The 21,446-nt window shown below is 51.4% G+C and overlaps 1 protein-coding gene across 3 annotated transcripts in view; it reads left to right on the plus strand.

Moving 5' to 3' along the window:
• Positions 1 to 21,446, plus strand: part of LOC144943532 (leucine-rich repeat-containing protein 3-like) — a 57,505-nt gene that overhangs the window by 24,724 nt on the left and 11,335 nt on the right. The gene's annotated exons all lie outside the window — the stretch shown is intronic.

The raw sequence follows: 21,446 nt of genomic DNA on the forward strand, positions 1-21,446 counted from the left end.
AGCACGGTTGTCTACGTACGGTGCGAAAGAAGTTCAACACACATACGCGCATAAGCTCGAGCGCCACTGATGTGCGTGGCTGCGGCCGGGAATCGAACTCTGCCCCGCTGGACTCGCAGTCACGTGCACTTTGGCACCCGCCCCTGTATCGGTGATGAAATCTAAGCGGCTTGACGATGACCAGCTCCCGAAACCGGGCGATCGGGGAATGTCTGTGGCGACCGTGCAGCGGTCCCGTTTTAATTTCGCGTGTATTCGCCGCGACGGAGAAACGATCGATTTGCGGGTATCCGGACCTGCGCTGCTCTCCGTGTTAGCCACGGATTCGCACAATGGGGCAAAGCCTACGAGCGTTCACCTCGCTTCGCTCACTCTCTCTTTGAACAAAGATTCACGCGGGGCTGTGACCAAAAATTGCTTCACTGCAAGATATAATCGTTCCCGTAATTTAATAAGGAGCTCGGTATCGGCTGGAATAACGCGTTGCATTGAAGTAAAATGACAAATGGGATTGGCTCGGAGAATCATTCCGTTGCTTCTGTGGCCGGCATTGAGAGTGATAATCCAGGGAGCGAGGGACTTGGAGGGGGTGGGAGGTGGGGGTCTACCCCCCGCCCCCCAGCCCCCCGTGTAGCCGAGCCTGTGGCTGCACGGAAACCCTCGGACACCTCTCAGGGTCCAGGCGAATACAAGCAGAGCTCTGTTTAACACGTAGGCTTTCGCTGGTAATTGCATCCAGCATCATCGGGCAAATGTTGTGGTTTGATGCTTCAACACACCGGTGGGCTCAAGCAGTGAACTATTTGTCATTTGTCAACGTGACACTTTTTTACTGATTGGTCGTGTCGGGTGGTGGAGGGTTACGACACATTTATAAATAACGCGATCTAAACCCAAAAACGTTGATTATAAGCAGAGCTCCGTTTGGTGTCTCCGCATTCAGGTAGTCCATCATCTCTTGCCCTTCCAAACGGGCGTTATCCAACGGCATTTTGTTTTACGCTTGCAAGAAAACTCTGCACTGGTTTCGACCTTCTTGGGCTCATCAGCAGAGTCCGAGGCTTGTTAAACAAACGGTGGTGGATTACCAGGTGATGTTTGTAAGGATTCCGTAATATTCACCCGGGTTGCTCGGCGGCTTGGGGAGACGGTTCTCTTGGGGATGGGAGCGCGTTTTTGCAAGCCTCCTCGCAGAGGTCTTCATTGAGACCTTCATTGAGACCTTGGGGCAGTCCATCTGTTGTATAAATAAATAACAGCTAATTTACGTAATTTGCAGCCGTCATGACGTAGATTCTGATGCCACGGCAAGCGATTTGTTGCCACGGTGAATATTGGCCAGACATCGGCGCGCCGATCTGCGTCTCGTGGATCTGTAACGTGAGAATTAAAGGGGACGTTTACGTAATCACTCGATGACGTTCCGTGCGGAGTTGACGCGCTGATGTGTGGCAGCCTCGCGCGATCCTGATGAACGCACGCGACTGCTCAAGAAAGGAATGCGTTTTGTGAGTCGAGATGGAACAAAGTAAACATTCCGACTTTGAAATTAATTTCGTTCACCTTACGCAAACGTCATTTTGCTTCGTGAGATCTGCGCGTCTGGCTGCGACAGACGTCGTTTGTGCATCAGGCACCGTTTTGTGTCACTGTGTTACCGTGCGGTGTAGCAGCATTACCGTGCGGTGTAGCGGCATTACCGTGCGGTGTAGCAGCGTTACCGTGTCGCTGTGTTACCATGCGGTGTAGCGGCATTACCGTGCGGTGTAGCAGCGTTACCGTGTCGCTGTGTTACCATGCGGTGTAGCGGCATTACCGTGTCGCTGTGTTACCATGCGGTGTAGCGGCATTACCGTGCGGTGTAGCAGCGTTACCGTGTCGCTGTGTTACCATGCGGTGTCGTGGCGTTAGCGTGTAGCGGTGTCGCGATGTTACTGCGTGCTGAGTGCGGTAATGGCTCTGCCACGTCGTTGCACTCCTGCGGTTTTATTCCTTTTGCGATGGCGATCCTCGTGAAGCCAGGATTTGCAGGTATTCCGAGGAGACGGCTCACCGTGGCGCCCCAATTGTTCGTGGCACCATGCTGGCGAGATGTTAACTACCTCGCCTGGCATACAGGAGGTCGTGGGTTTGATCCTGACCCTTACGCCTGCTGTATATGTGGAGTCTCTCCCCCGTGGTCACGCGGATTTTTCTCCCGGGTCCTCCGGTTTTCCCCTCCATTTATAATCAACATTACGCGTTCAGAGCATCCGACTGCGGCTATAACATGTCCACAAGAGCAGCCCACTTCGTTGAGCCATCATTTGTGATCGCCTGAACAAGAGCGACATACCTCAGTCGGGGCCTTAACCGGTAAAATAAAAAAAATGTTTATAGATTCAACACCATCAGCCTCCTGAGGAGTGGCTTTTGTGTTACATGCCTCCCCAACTCCTTTCCCCCTTACAGCTGCCCCTGAGGATTTCGCGGTGTAACCTGACTTTCCCATTTCAGTCCCGGCCACGCTTTGCTTGATCGTTCACGTTTCAATTCGGCTAAAGCAAATTTAAAAGGCATCAAATTGGCTCTCGTGTGTTGGTTCGGAAGCACGACTCAGTTGCTAGAGGATCTCGAGCTGGGGGGGGGGGGCGGGGTGGGGATAAAAACGGGACAGATGTTGATTACACGCACAATCACCTGTGACCTTGACTCAGAGAAACGGTACAGACCGCACTCCAGTTTTGCTTCCACCGTTTGCAGGCTTTTACCACCTCCACCTTATTGCGCTGCTCCTCCTCCTCATCATCATCATCACCGCCGCTCACGTCAATCGTAGCTTAAGATTGTTCACTTGTGCAGTGATCATCAGTCTAAAAATAATCGGCCCGAGCAGGTCTACGCCGCAGAAACGTCATTTACTGAACGTTGCTTTCACGTCGGGGGTGATGTCCCCCTTTTCGTCGTTGTTTGTTTCCACTGTTGTGTTTGGTGACCCAGGTCACAATGAGTCGTGATGCGCTTCTCTCGAGGTCCCCACCCGGGTTACTCGGCATCAACTTGAGATGTGAAGGTCAGCCAACGTGCCATCACGCCACCAGTACCACCGTTCAAACTGAGCCAGCACAGACGTAGAACGATTGTTGATTTAATCGCAAGTGCAAGGTTCCAGATGAGCACATTACACGCTTGGTTTTCGATGGTGGAGTGGTCCGATTGCCATGAGCCCCGGGACCAGGAATGAGATGGAGGGGGGAACGTGCCACCTCCTCCTGTCCATCCCATTCGCCCGTCTTCGGAGCCCGGCACCTGGACCCCTCCTGCCTGAAGGCTTCTGTGCAGTTGCACCGCCTGCACACTCGATGAGCGAGCGAGTGAGCGATTGAGAGCGATGGAGCGAGGCCGTAGTGCAGCACTAGTTTTGTGCTGCGCTTGGTTCCACGACGTCCTTGCAGCTCGCAAGGACGTCGTGATGCTGGTCTGGGCGTGCGTTGAGGTGCGAGGCATCGAGCCGCACTGCTCCTCAAGATGCCGACGCCGAGTTGTGAGTGGTGGCGCGTCAACCTCCGCGACTCGAGGTTTGATTCCCGGCCACGGCTAACATCGATGGCGAGTGAGTTTATTATATATTTGTATAATTTTTTACTCGTCTCTGGAACTCCCGTTAAATGAGTACCGGCTACGGTGTGCAAACATCGCCACTGCGGACATGAAGGTGGTGAGGTGTGGAGCTAGCTAATGTGCTGTTCTGGTTTGAATCATCATCATCCGCCATGATCAATCCACCGTTGCATGAAGAATTCCCAAAGCTGTTGTCATCTCTCACTGGTTCTGCGATGCACTTAGCGTTCACACGATTCTGATTTCATCGCTCCATCTCCCTGCCTCTGCTGGCCGGTTTTATTCGGTGGGGGGGGGGGTCTGCGTCTCGTGTCAGAGGAACACGTAAGGGAGCAGACCGCCTGGCGTCCGTCCGCGCGTGCCAAGCTGGAGCGTGCCCACATTGGCCCACGCGCGTGACTCGTGTCCACACGCGGGAGGCAAAGGCCGTGCGGCTGGATCGGATCCAGAGCCTGCGGTGCTGGCTACAGAAATCCGCGGCGGGGGTGGTGTTGCGTACTTTTAAAATTGAAGCCTCATCACGCGGGAGGCTGTAATTTGGGGCAATCAGACATGTCAGCGGCACTGCAGCAGGCGGGGGTGGCGGAGGGGGTGGGGGACGTGGTATCTGGTGCTGCTTTCCCGGAGCCTCCTCCGCAATGTCAAGCGTCTGCAGGATTTTCTTCACGACGTGGCCGGGCTGTGCGGATTTGACCGTGGAGTTTCTGGGAATTGGGAAGTGAAAGGCAAGCGGGCAGCCGGTAGCCACGGGTGGCTGGTAGATGCTGCCGCCGCTTGTGTCAACGTGACCGCTCCTCTGATTCTTGAGGGCGCCACAGTGGCGAGATGTTAACTGCCTCGCCTGATATACAGGAGTTGTGTGCGTTTGATCCCAACCCTTTGATGCCAGTATATTTGGATTTTTGCATGTTCTCCCTGTGGTCGCGTGGATTTTTCTCTGGGTCCTCCGGTATTTCCCCCCACACATCTAGAAATGTACATTTAAGAGTATTTGGCTGCTATAAATGTCCACATGATAAGCCACTCCGTTGAGCTATCATTTGTGGCCAGGTCGCTTCTGAAAAAGAGCTTCATAGCTCAGTGGGCTTTACCTGGTAACATTTAAAATAGTATGGTTTTAAATCGTTTATAGTTTTTTTTCGCACTGGCACATCCAAGTTAAGCCAACGCGGGTACCCTTGTGGTCTGTATGGGTGGTTTTCCACTGGCTATTCGCCATGCCTAGTCGGAATCAAAGAGAGAGCTACGTTGCCCTCGCACAACGTCTGACTCTGGCTCGGGACCAGGCAGGGCCAGAGTTGGGTTGTTGGGGTTATTCATTTTCGTCAAACGTTGCCCCAGTTTACACTTGAAGGTGTGCCGCTGATCTGACATCACCGGTTGATTTACGCGTGGCCACTCACGGTGCACAAACAGCCCGAGCGCTGCCTGAACCATGGCAGGGGGCTGGCTTCGGCATGAGCCCAGCGTGGCTCGGTTGTGCAGTGGAAAAGGGGCATGAGAATGCTCCGTTGAAGCTAGGAGTGTACCCTTGCCGAGCACCGGGCCCGGGGTATGAGGGCACGGGGTGGCCAGGTCGGTGCCCCTTGGCAGTGTTTATAAATTTTTGCCGCTTGCCCAGATTGCCATCAGTAAACCAGAGCTTGTGTAAACGCCACCCGAGGGCCTGAGATTGCTTGAGTGCGATTCCACGTGGGGGGGAGGGGGGATGAATCGGGCTGTGGTCTTTGAGAGCAAGGTCGCACGTTCCAAGGAATTCTCGGACAAATCTAGAGGAATAAATAAGGTTTTTTTTTTTACAGGCGTCTTTTTGTTCTGCCTCTTTGCAGGATTGACCAAATCCGTGTACTTGTCACTGGATGTTCTCCGGATCTTTCGTAGCCACAGAGATTCAGAGAGAGGGCACACGGGATGCAGTGTGCTGGGTACCAAAATATATTCTGGGTCCTTGACCCAGACAGACGCAACTGAAAAACTGAAACACACAGACGCAGCTGAAATTAGCACCTGGATTTACATATAATTTTTACAAATCGGATGAATGTGGGTTGGAACGTAGTGTGTGTTTAATATTTATGAATAAAAATGGAAAAGATTTTTTTAGCTGAAATTTCTTAGATTTTTTTTTTCATATCTTTATTACCTGCACCCAACTACCCTCTTAAATGAAGGAAGCTTTTAATGAAAGCGAGCATGGAGATTATAGAGTGAGTTTAATCCAGATTTTCACAGCGCTAATTAAAATATAAACACTATTAAACACGTTTTTTTTCCAGCCAAGGCCCACTAACTATATGGCTTTTTTCAGAAGCGACCTGGCAACTAATGATAGCTCAATGAAGTGGCTTATTTTTTTTATTTAAAACTTTCGTGACTGCAGGGATTCATATGATTGGTTCTTTCGGTAAAGTCACGTAGAAGGGAAATCATAAAATAAAGCAAAAATTGGTATTATTTTATTATTTCAAATATTTGTATTATTTATTATTTTCCTTCTACGTGACTTTACCGAAATAACCAAGGATATGAAGTGGCTTATCTTGTGGAAATTTAAAGCAGCCCAATATTACCAATGTGGAGGGAAAACCAGAGGACCCGGAGAGAAATCCACGCGACCGCAGGGAGAACATGCACACTCCAAATATGCAGGCACCAGTGTTGGGATCGAACCCGGGACCTCCTGTATTCCAGCAAAGGGAGTTCACATCTCGTCACCATGGCAAGGCATCAGTGCTTAAACCCACGTGGGGTGCAATCAGCAGCCCCACTTTGTAGTCTCGGTCTCAGCTGGCAGGCTCTGAATTTGTCGTCGGAGCAGTTGCCCAGACGCTCAGAACATGGACAAGATGTTCACGCTTCCTCTGGCTTGAGTGCCTCGCGACGGCTCTGTGCTGGGAGCGTGGCACGCGCTCGAGCCATATACGCTCCGGATGCAGCATCACGCATTCGGAACTTCTTAAACCACAGCACGGCAGTGTGATTTGTAATAGCACGCACACACGGTACTGCGTGCTCGATAAGAAGCGTCAAGGTACGGAGCTCTATATGGAGTGGGGGGGATGGGGGGGGGGCGAAATCCCAACGACAAATGAATGAGACGGACGCTCTGCCAATCTGGTCGTATGATTCAGCAGGTCACACCATCACCCTGGGGCTTAAAAACAGGGGCTCTGGTGCCTTCACCTCTACATCGTGCTGTTTGCGCGGGAGAATGGATCTGTTGATTCAACTAAACTGGCTGTCCTCCCTTGGGTGTGGACGTTGTGGTTTTAGCGAAGGGGGCAGACGTCTGAATGACGGAGCGGTTCCATCGTGATGCGAGTGAGCGAGCGAGAGTGGGCGGGGGTGGTGTCTTGTGCACGGTCGGTTGAGTTAGGAGGTGGTGGAGGGGGGTGCAGACGCAGCTGCTCGGCCACCCCACCCGGTTGGTCGAGTTCCACACTGACCCGGATGTCACCACGACGCCTCGACGCGCTGCCCGCGCTCCGTCACCCTGGTGGTGCGTCTGGGGGGGGAGCCCTTAGACACTGGCAGGCGTCGCGGCCGTCATTAAACCGGTCTCGTTGTGAAAATAGCCTCTGAATTTTAAGGGCCGCTCGGTGGCAGTGAATGCAAGCTCTGGGTCGACTGGTAAAGGTATCAGAGTAAGCGCCGCTGTCAAATAAAACAAATTGAATGCCGCCCCCCCCCGCTATGGCGCCGCGCCCTGCGGTGTTTCCTAGAATGCTGCGCGGCGAGCTGGGTGGAGGGGGGGGAGATCGATTTGCGTTTTGTGTCGATTACCAGCGCGACCGGCACTCGCAGGGAAACTTCCTCCCCCCTCCTTAGCCTGACGCTCCCCAAGAGGAAACCGCGTCTCTCTTGAGCGGCGGCGGTGGCGGTAGATTTCAGTTTTCAGTTTCATTTATTTGGTATAGCCCTGTGAGCCATTCGGCTCTTGACTCGGGTGCAACCGCAACAAACAAAAAACAAAAACAAGAAACATCTTAAAGTGACTACGCGCAACATAAAAATCCAGGAAAAAAAAGCAAAGTCTTCCAGAAAAAAGCACCGTACATCAACGCTGTGTGCAAAAATCCCAGTGGGATGCAAGTCAAACACTAACAACCACAAGACAATTTAGATTAAAGTTATCAGTCTAACTCTGTACTACAACAAACAAATATGGCTAAACTAAAACTTTTCGAAATCACCAAAATAAAGCTATAACAGCAATGTAACAGTGATCATAGGAACTGTGATTGAAATTTTACAATAAACGATATACATAACTATACTCTTAGGTTTTTTTCGTTAAAGTCACGTAGGGAAAAATAAAAATAAATAATACAAATAATAGAAATAATAAAAGAAATTAAATATTATTTCTATTATTTTTATTATGTATTTTTATTTTTACCTATGTGACTTTACCGAAAAAACCTAAGAGTGTGAATCCTTGCAGTCACGAAAGCTTCAAATCTAGGATATACATAACATGTACTACCAAACTTTGCAGCCATATCTGGCTGCATGAGTCACTCCATAACAGCAGGAGTATCAGTAGGAGTATCAACATTTTTCAATGCACCTTTAAGATCAGCCCACTATAATCAAAACACAAGATCGTAGCGGCGTCACCCGAATGTCCTCGTTCACGAAGCCAGGAGGTGAGGCGCATGGTGGGTGGGAGGGGGGACAAAGGGGCCGTCCATAAATGACGTCACACACCTAGGGGGGTGGGGGGGTCAGACATTTGTGACGAGGGGGGGGGGGGTTTGAGAAATGTGACGTCACTTAAAAATGCGCAATTTTAAATAAATACAGACAACACGTTATACTTAATGAAATAGACTTCTTAATAAATGTTTTCTCCTACAACATCGGAGTGCAGCGCCATATTAAATACGCACTACAATGACAATAGTTTTAAGCGATTTGAAGCATGATTTTTTTTTGGGGGGGGCAGAGCTTTGTGACGTCATATTTGAGGGGGGGGGGTTCTGACTTTTTGTGACGCCGTGTGACGAGGAGGTGGGGGTGGTCTTTAATCGTCCAAAATCGCGTGACGTCATTTATGGACGGCCCCAAAGCCACCGTGCGCGATGGGAGGAGCGCCGTTCGCAGCGGTGGCGCCGTGAGGTCGCGGGCACCGGCACGGGTAGCAGCGCGGGTAGCAGCACGGGTACCAGCACGGGTACCAGCACGGGTACCAGCACGGGCACCAGCACGGGTAGCAGTACGGGCACCAGCACGGGTACCAGCACGGGTACCAGCACGGGTAGCAGTACGGGTAGCAGCACGGGTAGCAGTACGGGCACCAGCACGGGTAGCAGCACGGGTAGCAGCACGGGTACCAGCACGGGTAGCAGTACGGGCACCAGCACGGGTAGCAGCACGGGTACCAGCACGGGTAGCAGCACGGGTAGCAGCACGGGTACCAGCACGGGTAGCAGCACGGGTACCAGCACGGGCACCAGCACGGGCACCAGCACGGGCACCAGCACGGGTAGCAGCACGGGTACCAGCACGGGTAGCAGCACGGGTACCAGCACGGGTAGCAGTACGGGTAGCAGCACGGGTACCAGCACGGGCACCAGCACGGGCAGCAGCACGGGTAGCAGCACGGGTACCAGCACGGGCACCAGCACGGGCACCAGCACGGGTAGCAGCACGGGTAGCAGCACGGGTAGCAGCACGGGTAGCAGTACGGGTACCAGCACGGGCACCAGCACGGGTACCAGCACGGGTAGCAGCACGGGTAGCAGCACGGGTAGCAGCACGGGTAGCAGCACGGGTAGCAGTACGGGTACCAGCACGGGCACCAGCACGGGCAGCAGCACGGGTAGCAGCACGGGTAGCAGTACGGGTACCAGCACGGGTAGCAGCACGGGTAGCAGCACGGGTAGCAGCACGGGCACCAGCACGGGCAGCAGCACGGGTAGCAGCACGGGTACCAGCACGGGCACCAGCACGGGCACCAGCACGGGTAGCAGCACGGGTAGCAGCACGGGTAGCAGCACGGGCACCAGCACGGGCACCAGCCCGCCCGCGATGGCGCCCTGTGGCTTCACGCCGGCCCGTAACCCTGCACGAGCCCTCCGCCCGGCAGTGCGGCTGTTGCGTGCGGGCGGCTGCAACCGGGGGCCACGCACCTGAGCACGCCGGTTCTTACGAATAGGGAGGGTGAACTGGACAGTGGGGGGTGGGGGGCGCCTTCATTATCCGTTGCGACAGCGCCCGTGACAACCGCGCTCCCCACGCCACTGCACGCGGCTCTCCTCCCATTCCGCTTCCAAGCAGTGTGACCAATTAACTGTCACGTTCAATCTCGCACTCGATGGCCGCTAATGGCGATGGGTTAGCAGCAGTTGTCCGTGACAGGGCCAGGAATGGGATTTGTGCGTGTGTGGGTTTTATTTTTTTGGCTCATTCTGCTTCGACGGCGAGGAGACGGGGGGAGGTGGGGGGGCGTCTTCTCTCCGGTTGTTGCTGAGCATCGCGTCGCTCTGTAAATATTTTTTTTGTTTGTCCGGAGGACGTTGCCAGGTGCCGCGTACCTTCGGGGGGGGGGGGGGGCACGGTGGCCGCTGGTGTCGTCCAGTGCCTTCATGCATCCTCAGCACGGCCTTTAAGAACCTGTTACGCCCCCGTGTTCTTCCACTGGCCTCTTATCTTATCTCTAAAGGATTGAATTTAGCGCCTGAAACCAAGGCGCTTTACACATATATTACACAATGGTACATATCAATGTAATGGTGGAGATGAGGTGAACGAAAACGATGAGAGGAAGAAAAGGTCAAATCTGTGATGCGTGAATTCTGTGCAAGCAAAATTGATGACGGTAAATGATGATGAATGGATTTCATGAATGAGGAATGAGTGATCGCCATATAATGAGAATATCAAGAGGGCAAAGTGATGGTGGTGGTTATGAGGGGGAGGCTAAAGGGTCGCGGGGTGAGCTGGGGAAGATGAGCGGGTTTTGAGCAACGAGCGGAAACTTGTGAACGAAGATGACGTTCGGGTACGCGTCGATTGAACGTAACATTTTAATTGTCTTCGTTCCGCAAGGGACGCGCGTGTACAGTCAGTGTGTGTGTGGACAGAAAAAAATGCCTCCCACCGGGTGTGCTGTGTGCTGTGGTGATGAACGGTGGCCACACACATTGTCTATTTCAAGACTGCGATGTGAAACTCGGCCAGTCCCAGGTGCGCGCCATTCGTGGTGGCGCGGCACGGCACGGCAATGTGACCGTGCTTGCACACTGTGTGCATGCGCGCCCGCGTGCTCGCCTAAGCGCGTTGAGCTCGGCACCACTCGTGCCACCGCTGGAGGGAAGGGATTCTCCGCAGCCGTGATGTACGTGCGTTGAACTTTTTTTGCACCGTACGTAGCCAACCGTGCTAATTGGAGGTGCGGGGACAAACTATGGGTGTCTGTGTGAGTCTATGGGTCTCTGTGTGAGTCTATGAATCTCTGTGAGTCTGCGTATGTATGTTGAACTTCTTTCGCACTGTACATAACCAACCGTGCTAATCGGAGGTGCGGGGATGGGGAGGGGAAGGACAACAAACTAAACACAAAAACCGGTCATACCTGGCATCCGCTTCCAGAAACACCGAAACACCGTTTCTCTGGAAGGTCTGCGGGTGAATGGGGGTCGCGAGTTGGTGGTGGGGGTTGGTGGTGGGGGTTGGTTGTGGGGGTTGGTGGTGGGGGTTGGTGGTGGGGGTTGGTGGTGGGGGTTGGTGGTGGGGGTTGGTGGTGGGGGTTGGTGGTGGGGGTTGGTGGTGGGGGTTGGTGGTGGGGGTTGGTGGTGGGGGTTGGTGGTGGGGGTTGGTGGTGGGGGTTGGTAGTGGGGGTTGGTGGGGTACACGGTCGGTGGCTCAGCTGCCCGGCGAGCTGTGGACCCAAGCCACATTTCACAATGCTAGGGCTCATTTGGCCAAAAATATAATAACTGGAAGGGGCAATAAAACGTTCCTCTGGCTGCGCATTCGACCCAAAGGGGGGTGGCTTCGGCCGAGTTCGTTTGGAATCTGTGGCCGGCGCTGTTAGAGTTTTTGGTTTAAATTCCGCGGCTGTGGACGAATGTCGGAGGCGACGTTCCTACCCCCACGTGCTCCCCCCCCACCCCTCCGTGTCACGCGGCACATCCGCTCAATTTAAATTTTGCGGTCAGTCTCACCTCGGAAAAGCAGAGGCGTCTTAAACAACAACAACAACAAAATGTAATTGGTTAACTTGGAGAGGGTGGTGACTTTGCCGCTGGGGTTGATCTTGGGTGCCCGTGGAGATAAGTGGCATTCTAAACCCAGAGCCCAAAATTGCCTTTTATGATTGCACTGCATTGCAGTGTTTCTCTCCTCATTGACCTGATAATAGCATTCACCCAATCCTCATCTCACGGGGGAAACTTTATAACAAAACTAAAATATTCTAAGACATTTCATGTAGGCTCTTATATAGTGCCGAGCGACTGAGGAAGGATTGGCCAAAAAAAAAAACACGGTGGGGACACTGGGGGAAGGCAACAGATGTAGAGGAAGATGGTGGTATATAGATGGCGGCGAGAGACGAAATCAAATCCAATGCTGGGCAAGAGGAACTAACGAAAGAAAGGGATGGACGAAGACGGGGGGATGAGGCCTTGGCCCAGCAGTGGCACGTTACACGAAAGCCGGTACATTGTCAGAAATGGTGTGGAAGAAAAGAGGAAAATGTCTTTAAACCTAAAGTTAAATTTCTTGTGATAATTGGCACTAGGGTAGAGAGAGAGCGTCTGTGGGAAATCTTTGATATCCACGCGGCGGCTTTTGTGCTCCTCAGTGTGAGCACCCATGAAGCCTGGTGGTGGAGATAGAGCGGTCATGAGCCGGACCCATACTTAAATAATAATAATAATACATTTTACCGCCCTTTCTAAATCCGCTGCTTTGTGCAGGCCTCCTTACACGTGTATCAGTCGTGGGGGGGGGGGGGGTTGTTTAACCATACTGCACCGTGCTGGTCCGGTGCTTGTCCGTCAAGAGAGTGTCTGGGACCGGTTAAGATGCCGCTCGCCGCTGATGTTTGCCATGGCCCCGGAATGGAACTCAGGTTTTCAGGTTTTTTGCGCAGTGCGGGAATGACCGTGCCGGAACCTCCACGCCCAAACATCTCTAGCCACGTCACGTAAACCGACTTCGATGATCGTTGATGTTCGGGTGAGGCCACACGGCCAAGATCCGGGCGAATCCGTGTCGATCAGAACCCTTCTCCACCCGACGCAGCCAAAACGAATTCAATTGTCACACGGTGCACAAGCGTTTCACAACGCGCCGATAGTTATTGCTCATCGGCTCACCGGTGAGTTGAGGAACACTTCCCACGACTTTTGGCCCATTAAATGCTCGTGCAACGAGCGGCAAAATAATGTTTGGCTGTGTTGGGTGCATGAGGGCCTCTATGACACAATGTTGGCCAGATTAATACGTGACCTAACAAAATAAATAGTATTATTCATATTGTCACGTGCACCAGGGTGCCAACGCAACCAGCTCGGGCAAATCACTCTTGTAACAAGCAGTGGAAACCTTTCGACGATACGTTTATAAATTTGCGTGATTGATGTGCAGGCCCGAGTGGCAGGTAGCGAGTGATTCCGCGCGTGCGAGTAATTGCTCGCTTACTAAACGGCGGCGGCGGTGCCATGCGGCAGAGCCAGCCCAGAGCTGCTCGCTCCGAGTGCTCGCGCGACGTCTCGCGACGGTGTTCAACCGGTGCCCAGCGGAGCGGCGACCTTTGCGATAGAATGCAAATGCGTTGGTATTTACTGAATATCGTCACAATCAGTGGCCGCATCTCGGGACACCCAGACAGAAGCGGTGGGCGTGTTTGTTTTATCGGGAGAGGCAAGTCGGTCACAGGCAGAGGAGAAGAGGGAGAGAAGGTCCAGAGGCCTCAACTTGAACAGGGACGTCGTGGTGGGGAAATGTTAACTACCTCGCAAGGTATACAGGAGGTCGTGGGTTCGGTCCCGCTTGTTGTAGATTTGGAGTGTCTCTCTCTCTCTCTCACCGTAGTTACGTGGATTTGTATCCACTGTCCTCTGGTTTTTACCTCCACATTTACAAACACGCGTTTAGAGTCTTTGGCTGCCATATATTTCCACGTGATAAGCCACTTCGTTGAGCTCTCATTTGTGTCCAGGTTGCTTCTGAAAAAGAGCTATATAGCTTAGTGGGCTTTACCTGGTCAAATAAAACATAGTTTTAGTTCAACAGCATGGCCGGCTGGGGGGGGGAGGAGTTTCAGACCTTGGGGGCAGCAAAGAAGAATGAGAGTCCTCCCACTTGAGTGAAGATTGACTGGTGGGTAGTGGAGTGAGATGACAGGAGAGCGATCAGAGATTGCGTTGAAGGGAGTTCCATGCGATAAGAGGGGAGAGAGAGAGAGAGACATAAACGTTTTACACAAACAAGTTGTGAGACAGAATCGTGGCAATTTATGAAATTATCGGGAATGGAAAGGGGTGGGGGGGGCGTAATAATTATACTCATGTCCATGTTTATAATCAGAATTAGTATTTATACAGTGCTGGAAGAATCCAATGAGCTTAAAGTTGTTTTCAGAGATGTCCAGCAGTTCAGAGGATGTCCAGTAAGTTATCGTGCACGTGGAGCCTTGCCCCGGCGTGGGTACCGTGCCGGGACTCTTACTGCATTTGTTCTGAACTTTAGGGATGTTCTATGTTAGATTTCTTACATTTGAATAATATTGACGCGATCTAACCCAAAAACAACCGATATTGTGGAAGATATTGCTCGTGAATCCCTACCACGTGTTTAACTGATTGCATGATTCGTACTTCGTAGTCCGCGGCGCAGCAATGTGCCCTCGGAGCTCCGCGATTCGGCATCTCCGCCCCACCCCCCCCCCGTGCGCGCTAATCTTGATGCACGGGGGAGAGAGAGGCCTGCGTGAGGATGCCCTTCGTCTGAGCTCCCCACGGTCGAGATTAGCCTCCCTCCGCAACCAATAAACCGCCGCGAAATTCGCATCAACGGGGGAAACAAAACCATCCGCACGCGACCGTTCGAGTTCGTGAAGCGCGCCGCGCGAAGCGTGTCGATGCGGAGGCGACGAGTCGTCCTCCCGCACGCGTCGTTTTCTTCGCTCGCAGTGACAAAAATAATAATTAGTCTGTTAATTCGCAGAATGGAAAACCGCCCCCCCCCCCCCCCATAATTTGAGTGCGTGCCAGAGCGGGGCCGGCGGCGGGAGGGAACGTCTCTCTCCCTCTCTCTCTCTCGTGCTTGCGATGATGACGGGGATAGCGCGGCGCGGTTAATCGTGTCACTTTGGGGTGGGTGGGAAGGGGGGGGATTCTCGACGACGCAGGCGCTCGCGTAATTGGTTTAGCACGGGGGGGGGGCAGGGGCGGAGGGGGTGGTTTACGAGGCACACATGTTTATTGAACACATCGGGCGATTAATGTTTAAACAAACGCACCGTGCCTCGAGGGCACGCGAGGCACCTGGCAGATGTAATGAGAAGATAGGAAAACCCTGTTTTTGATGGGGGGGGGGGGAGAAGACAAAAAGTACGGGCCGCTCGTACGCGAGGTTATAATGGGATGCTTTTTTTCCCCATTAAAAAATAACGAGCTTGAAATGCAAATTGCAGATTAAAAGAACTCCCACACCCCACCCCCCTTGAGCTGATTTCCAGCAGAGAGCCTCTCGTGTGTGCGCCGACGTGAATGCCCCGGAAAGTCGAGGCACCGTTAAGGATTTTCCGCCACGATGCCTTGGCCACATTTGGCACGATTTCCGCGCTCGAAATGAAGACGCGTCCTCGTCTGCTCCGCACCGCGCAGCTCGTGCGCGCCTGGATCGTCTTTCTTAAATTGTGTTTCGCATTCTCCGGGATCACGTTGTTGTTGTTGTTGTTAGTTCTGGGTGTAAAAATAGGAGCATGGAAGCTGATCTCGAGAGTTACGTGAGCATGAGAGCGGTGATTGGGTGTGTCGTGAATAAGATGCGGTGATGCCACTGGAAACACAATGCTCCCACGTCATTATCCCCTCCTTCTCGGAATGCAGGACATGTTTTGGTCGTCTTCATCGTCAATTTTAATCCCGCCCCAAATGACCCGCCCACTACTGGACATCAAGCAAAAAGATCCTCAAAGCCCCTTGGATTCCTCCAGCGTAAATAAAGATTCTGATTCTAATCCAGATCGCGCTGCACGCATCAAACCTTGTGACACACAATCCCTTCAGAACTCTCGCAGAGCAGCAGTGCCATCACCATCTGTTAGATAACGGCCCCCGTGGAAGCGGATATCCCAGAACTACTTCCGGTCACCTCAGGTGACCTCTTATCCACGCGAGTGGGGCAGTATTTTCTCACCCATCCTGCTGTAAAAGATACATGTTTAAAATTATATTTCGAATTGTCAAATCAATAACATTAAAAAAAAACTTTTTTAAAAACACGCTTTAATGAAATGTACCGTACTAGTAATGGAAGAACTCCACGACTCCAGGAAGTGGCCCCGAAGCTTGCATTAACGTAAGGGGCCGTGGTCAATTACAGCCAACGTCAGTTTACAGTGGACAATTATACCCAAGCCGAAACATAACATATAAAAAATAATGTTTTAAAATATAGTTTTTTTTAATTATAGAATATAGTATTGTCATCAGTATTACATAAGTATACCAAGTTTGCAATCGATACCACATTGGGAATTGGGTTAAAATTTAGTTACAGAATTTAAGGATACAACAACGACAAAAACGACAACAACAGACAGAGTGAGTTAAATGAAAGCGTGTAAAAATGTTGACAACTAAAGTGCAAAAACACGTGTAATTAGTTTGGTTTTGTGTACTCATCGGTGGCTATCAGGAATCTATCCTTAAAAAAAATCCTCCGCTTGTCATCACTGGCGGCTGTCCAGATTCCAAAACCCGCTGCCACTCAGCCCCGTCAGCCCATCGCTCTGACCTCTGAACCGTCCAGCGTTCCAGCAACCTGTCGGGAAGCCGCATTTAATTTAACATCTCCATCTGGTGAAGATCAGAATGACACCGAGGCTGCTGAGTGACACGTGAGCGAGGTTTGCAGCATTCGATAAACGTGGGGGGGGGGGGGGGCATCGTCATCACCCTCTCAAAAAGCATAACGTAAAAAAACCCAATCTGTAAGGCGGCACGAACTCTCTGTGACCTGTTTCTTTCTCCCTGGCAGCACCGAAGGCGGCGGGCACTGCCACTTGTCGTCTCCCTCATGTGCTGTCTAAATCCTCGATCCGCCTTGAATTACCGGCACTCATTACCCTCCCAACTCCCCCCCCCGGCTACTCGCCAGGAACAAACCCAGCACGCCCTGCCATGATGATGATGTTTTAATCACCTGTTGTCGTTGCCACAGCAACAGCTGGTATTTATAGCTAGTGGTATTTAATGCGCTTCTTAAATATCTACGGTAGGGGGGGGGAGGGCTTAAGGGGGGAGGGGGAAGCCCTCCGAGCCGTACCCGCTTGTTTACAGAGAGGATACCCTCTCCCCTCCAGCGGGGATCATGAACACTGCAAAGCAAGAGCATTGGCAAATGTAGCCTTGATGCTGACACCGTGCGTGGTTCCATAGATAGCAGGAGACCCTGATGATGCAGGAAGTGATGCGAAGTCAACTATTTGGACACACGTGTGTAGTAGGATGGACAACAACAGGACAATTTAAAAGTGTGTTGTTGTTGTTGTTGTTGCACGGAGAAAATGGAAGGATCCGGAAAGAGAGAATGGCTTAACGATGTCACGAGATACAGAAAGATGTGGCACTACCTGAGCATATTGGCACAAGACAGAGGAAAGTGGAAACAATGACGACATGTGTTATCTGCCGATGGATCGTGATGATGACGACGATGATGACGATGATGACGATGACACATGATCCTATCAGTAAAATTTAATTCAGGCCAGTTTTTTCCCCCTTGCACCGGTAAAGACGAAACGAGCCCCTTGTTCAGTTCCAGCTTGCACATAAATGAGAGAAACTTCTAGTTCCCCGGCGCATTTTCGGGTTGTATTGTTTGACAAGGATATAGCTGATGCTTCGCTCAACGCGCTGTGAGCGTCTTCAGGAACACACCTCAATTCTGATTTTAGTTCCCGACAAAGCTCCCAGCACCTGGAGCATTTCCAGGTGCGCGCAGCACAACTGCGACAACCTGCGCACTGGCTCGATCAATCCCCGACGTGCGCGTGCCATACCGGCGGTGTTTGTATGGAAGTGCTGCGTGAAGTGAATGGCATCGAACACATTCTCTTCCGTAAACTTCTCGGATCAAACGTCGCCACGGGGTTCTCGATTTCTCACCGACAAGAAACTTGGGGGCGGCGCGGACGTCCGCTGTGCAATTTTTAGCCGGAACATTCTATTTTTGCCGCGAGCGCCAGCGATTTTGGTGATTTGCCCGATTTTTTTAGAAGTTACGGCCTGCCCCGTCGTTCAGTCTTCACCTCTTGCTTACAACACCCCAGAGTCGCTGATGGCATCCGTGGGCCCAAAATTTATTGCGCTATTTGCCGCAGGAGCCCTTTTGCTTGTGGCTTGATTGTGGCGCTCCTGGAGAGGTATTTATTGTCTCTTGGCTGTGGCTGCACGTTTTCCCGCGATGTGGATTGAGCTGTCCGAATAAAGTGGGAGCACTGTTGCAGTACTTCCACGGGAGTGTGCCCTTTGGATATTATGTCGGGCAGGTCAACGCTGACGTAAACTAAAACTATGAACTATTGTTTATTTTACCGGGTAAAGCCCACTGAGCTAGGAAGCTGTTTTTTCACAAGTGACCTGGCCACAAATGCTAGCTCAATGAAGTGGCTTATGTGGAAATGTATCGCAGCCAAATACTCTAAATATATTTTTCTAAATGTGGAGGGAAAAACCGGAGGACCGGGAGAAAAATCCACGCGTCCACGGGGAGAGAGACATGCAAACTCAAAATATACAAGTGTCAGGGTTGGGATTGAACCTACACCCTCCTGTATACCAGGAAAGGTAGTTAACATCTCGCCACCGTGGCACCCATGTAGCATGCTCTATAAACCAAGCACGTGACCCTTGCTCGCCCGAATGTGCTGAGCAGTAGGTCACTCGTCATTCTCGTGGACTGTATTTTTTAATTTCCAGAAGCATAGTTACGATTTATTAACCCAGCTGCGCGTTGATATGGCCTGACACAAACGTGAAAAGCCCCCCCCCCCAGCCTCTCGTCTGTAAGTGTGGCAGCCGTGTGACTGATCCGTGGCTTCGGCCAAACTATAAATCATTTATTTTAATTGCCTCCGTAAAACTTCCACTCTCCATCATACACCCATCCCTGACAACCCGTTCCTCTCAGACCCTCCGTTTAGTCTGCCGACTTCTCTGCTGCGAAGATTCCCAATTAGCGGGTCCTCAGCTCAACGATATGAACGCCTTGGCATTGCACACGTATATTACACTGGTCAAAAAAAAAAACATTTTTTTCTGGCCTGGACTTTTGCAGCTGTTTTAGACTAATTTCAGGGTGCTGATTCCAAATCTCAGATTTGCTCTATCACATCTAATTTTAATGCTATCGGCATACCTCATTTTCATTGATTTTACCCGAAATTAACTCTGTCACTTATGATTGCAAGTTGTTGTGAGTCAGTGACTGCTTTAGTGTTAAAATATGGTGCTGTACTTTTAGGATAGTGTGTTTTATAATATCATTTTATGTAGATATCCACATTTATTTAATATTTTTCTTCTGCAGTTTTTATTGAAAATGCAATAGTTGATGTCTCAAAAACCTGATGTGATAGACAAAAACTGATGTCAGATTTGGAATCAGCACCCCAAAATTACCTTAGAACCGATGGAATACCTTATGCCAGAAAAAGTGTGTTGACCAGTGTTATTAAAGCGTGCCACAACCTCCCTAATTCTTGCACTGAATCAAAGCAGCAAATTAATTTAAATGTATTCTAATTCATGTATTATTCCTTGGTTTTTCGTGCCCAGACCTGTAATTAAAATTTTTTTTTTCTTCCAAAATTGAGTGGTGACCCTGGCGTTGGCTCTGTATGTACTGTATGTGGAAATTCTTTCCCCGCGTACGTAGCCAACGGTGCTAATCGGAGGCACGTGTTCGGCTGCGACCTGCCGTCCCGTTTGCTCGGCACGAAGTCGAACATTTTGCTCCATGCGCTGGGAGCTTTTGTCTGGAACCGAATTTCTGGAGAAGCTCCCTGCACGCGAAGCGAACCGTCGGGACGTCACGCCGAACAGCACACGGCGGCATGACGAGCGCTGACTGACCGCGCGTGGTATTGGTGGCAAGCGCGACCGCACACGCGACCAAGCGCCGAGTGTGCGTGCGTGCGTGCGTATGTACGTGTGTTGAACTTCTTACCAATCGTACGTGGCCAACCGTGCGAATCTGGAGGGTGCGGCCGAGGGATCACGTGACCGAGGCCTGTCGCAGGAGTTGGCCGCGGCCGGCGGTTTTCACGTGCGGCAGCGTTACTCGATTCCGTAGTCAAATCTTAGAGGTTTCGACCTGCAGAGAAATACGTTGATCTGTGCTCAAAACGTAAAACGTCACTCCCCCTGATACTCGGAAGCAGGCGTCATTGGGCATTGCTCATCCTCCAGATCCTCAACAACAAATCGGCTGATTGCCTCCTTTGACCGCCTTGCACTGGCAGTCCTCATCAGACCGCTTTTAGCAGCACCTGTTTAGATTAACACGCAGTAGGCTTTTGCGACCAATGTTATCTATAATAGAAGTTTTTTGGGTTAGAGCGTGTAAGTGTAAATGTGTCGTGAAACCCGCCACCACCCGACACGGCCAATTCGTAGGGTTTGTCACGTAAACAGAATGTGCCAATTCGTTACTAGTCGAGCACACCGGTGTGTTGGGAGAGTAAACACCCCACAACATTTACAATTGTTTACTCTCCAACATACCCAGGTGTGCTGAACAACTAACGAATTGGCATGTTTTGTTTACGTGGCAAACCTTACCATTCGGCTGTGTCGGGCGGTGGCGGGTTTAACGACACATTTCTATGCATGCAATCTAACCCGAAAAATGTCTAAAATGAGCTCCTGTTCACTTCTCATGATTATCTTCGGCGTGATATCTGGCCACGGTGAGACATCGCCTCGCGTTGTCGTCCCTCACTCTTGGGACGAGCTCGTTTCGTGGTTTCGGGGCTTTCGTCCCTTGCTCCCTTCCTTTTGGCCTTTAAAAAAAAGACAAATCCTGACCTGGTTTAAGATCTCTCCCCGTCTCTTGCGCGCGTGGTGAGCGATAGCCCGCGCGAGTCGACGTGATGTTTCTGTGTCGCCTGCTGCCAGTGTTTGTTAGCTGAGCGGTGCGTGACTTCCATGTTGTTTTCTTCCACAAATGCGTTTCCCATCCAGTTGTCTACAATGCTATAATTTATTCGCTGCTGTAACTTTCCACCAAGGTCCTGCACGGGTCACCCGTGCAAAACTGCTCAGGATGAATGTTTCCTACCCTCGTCAGCAAATAATATCGGTCGATATGTGTAAGTGGTCAGATCTTGTAGCGTGTATATATGTACCACACAATGTGGATTTATCTAAATGTGAGGTGTGGAGGGTAAAGAATTAAGGCAAAGCGTTAGAATGCATCTTAAAGATTATAGAATTAAGTTATTCCCTCCCCCCCACTTCCCCTGCAAATCTGCTGCCCCGACCGTTGCCCCCTACGGTGGTAGGAGGGCAGTGAGCCCCACATGCCTCCCAGGAGGTGTCCCCTATTCGAGGGCGTACTGCTCCAAACTGTCTCGAGATGCCACACAGAGACAGTGG

The sequence above is a fragment of the Lampetra fluviatilis genome, chromosome 31 (assembly GCF_964198595.1).
Source record: "Lampetra fluviatilis chromosome 31, kcLamFluv1.1, whole genome shotgun sequence".
Lineage (NCBI taxonomy): Eukaryota > Metazoa > Chordata > Hyperoartia > Petromyzontiformes > Petromyzontidae > Lampetra > Lampetra fluviatilis.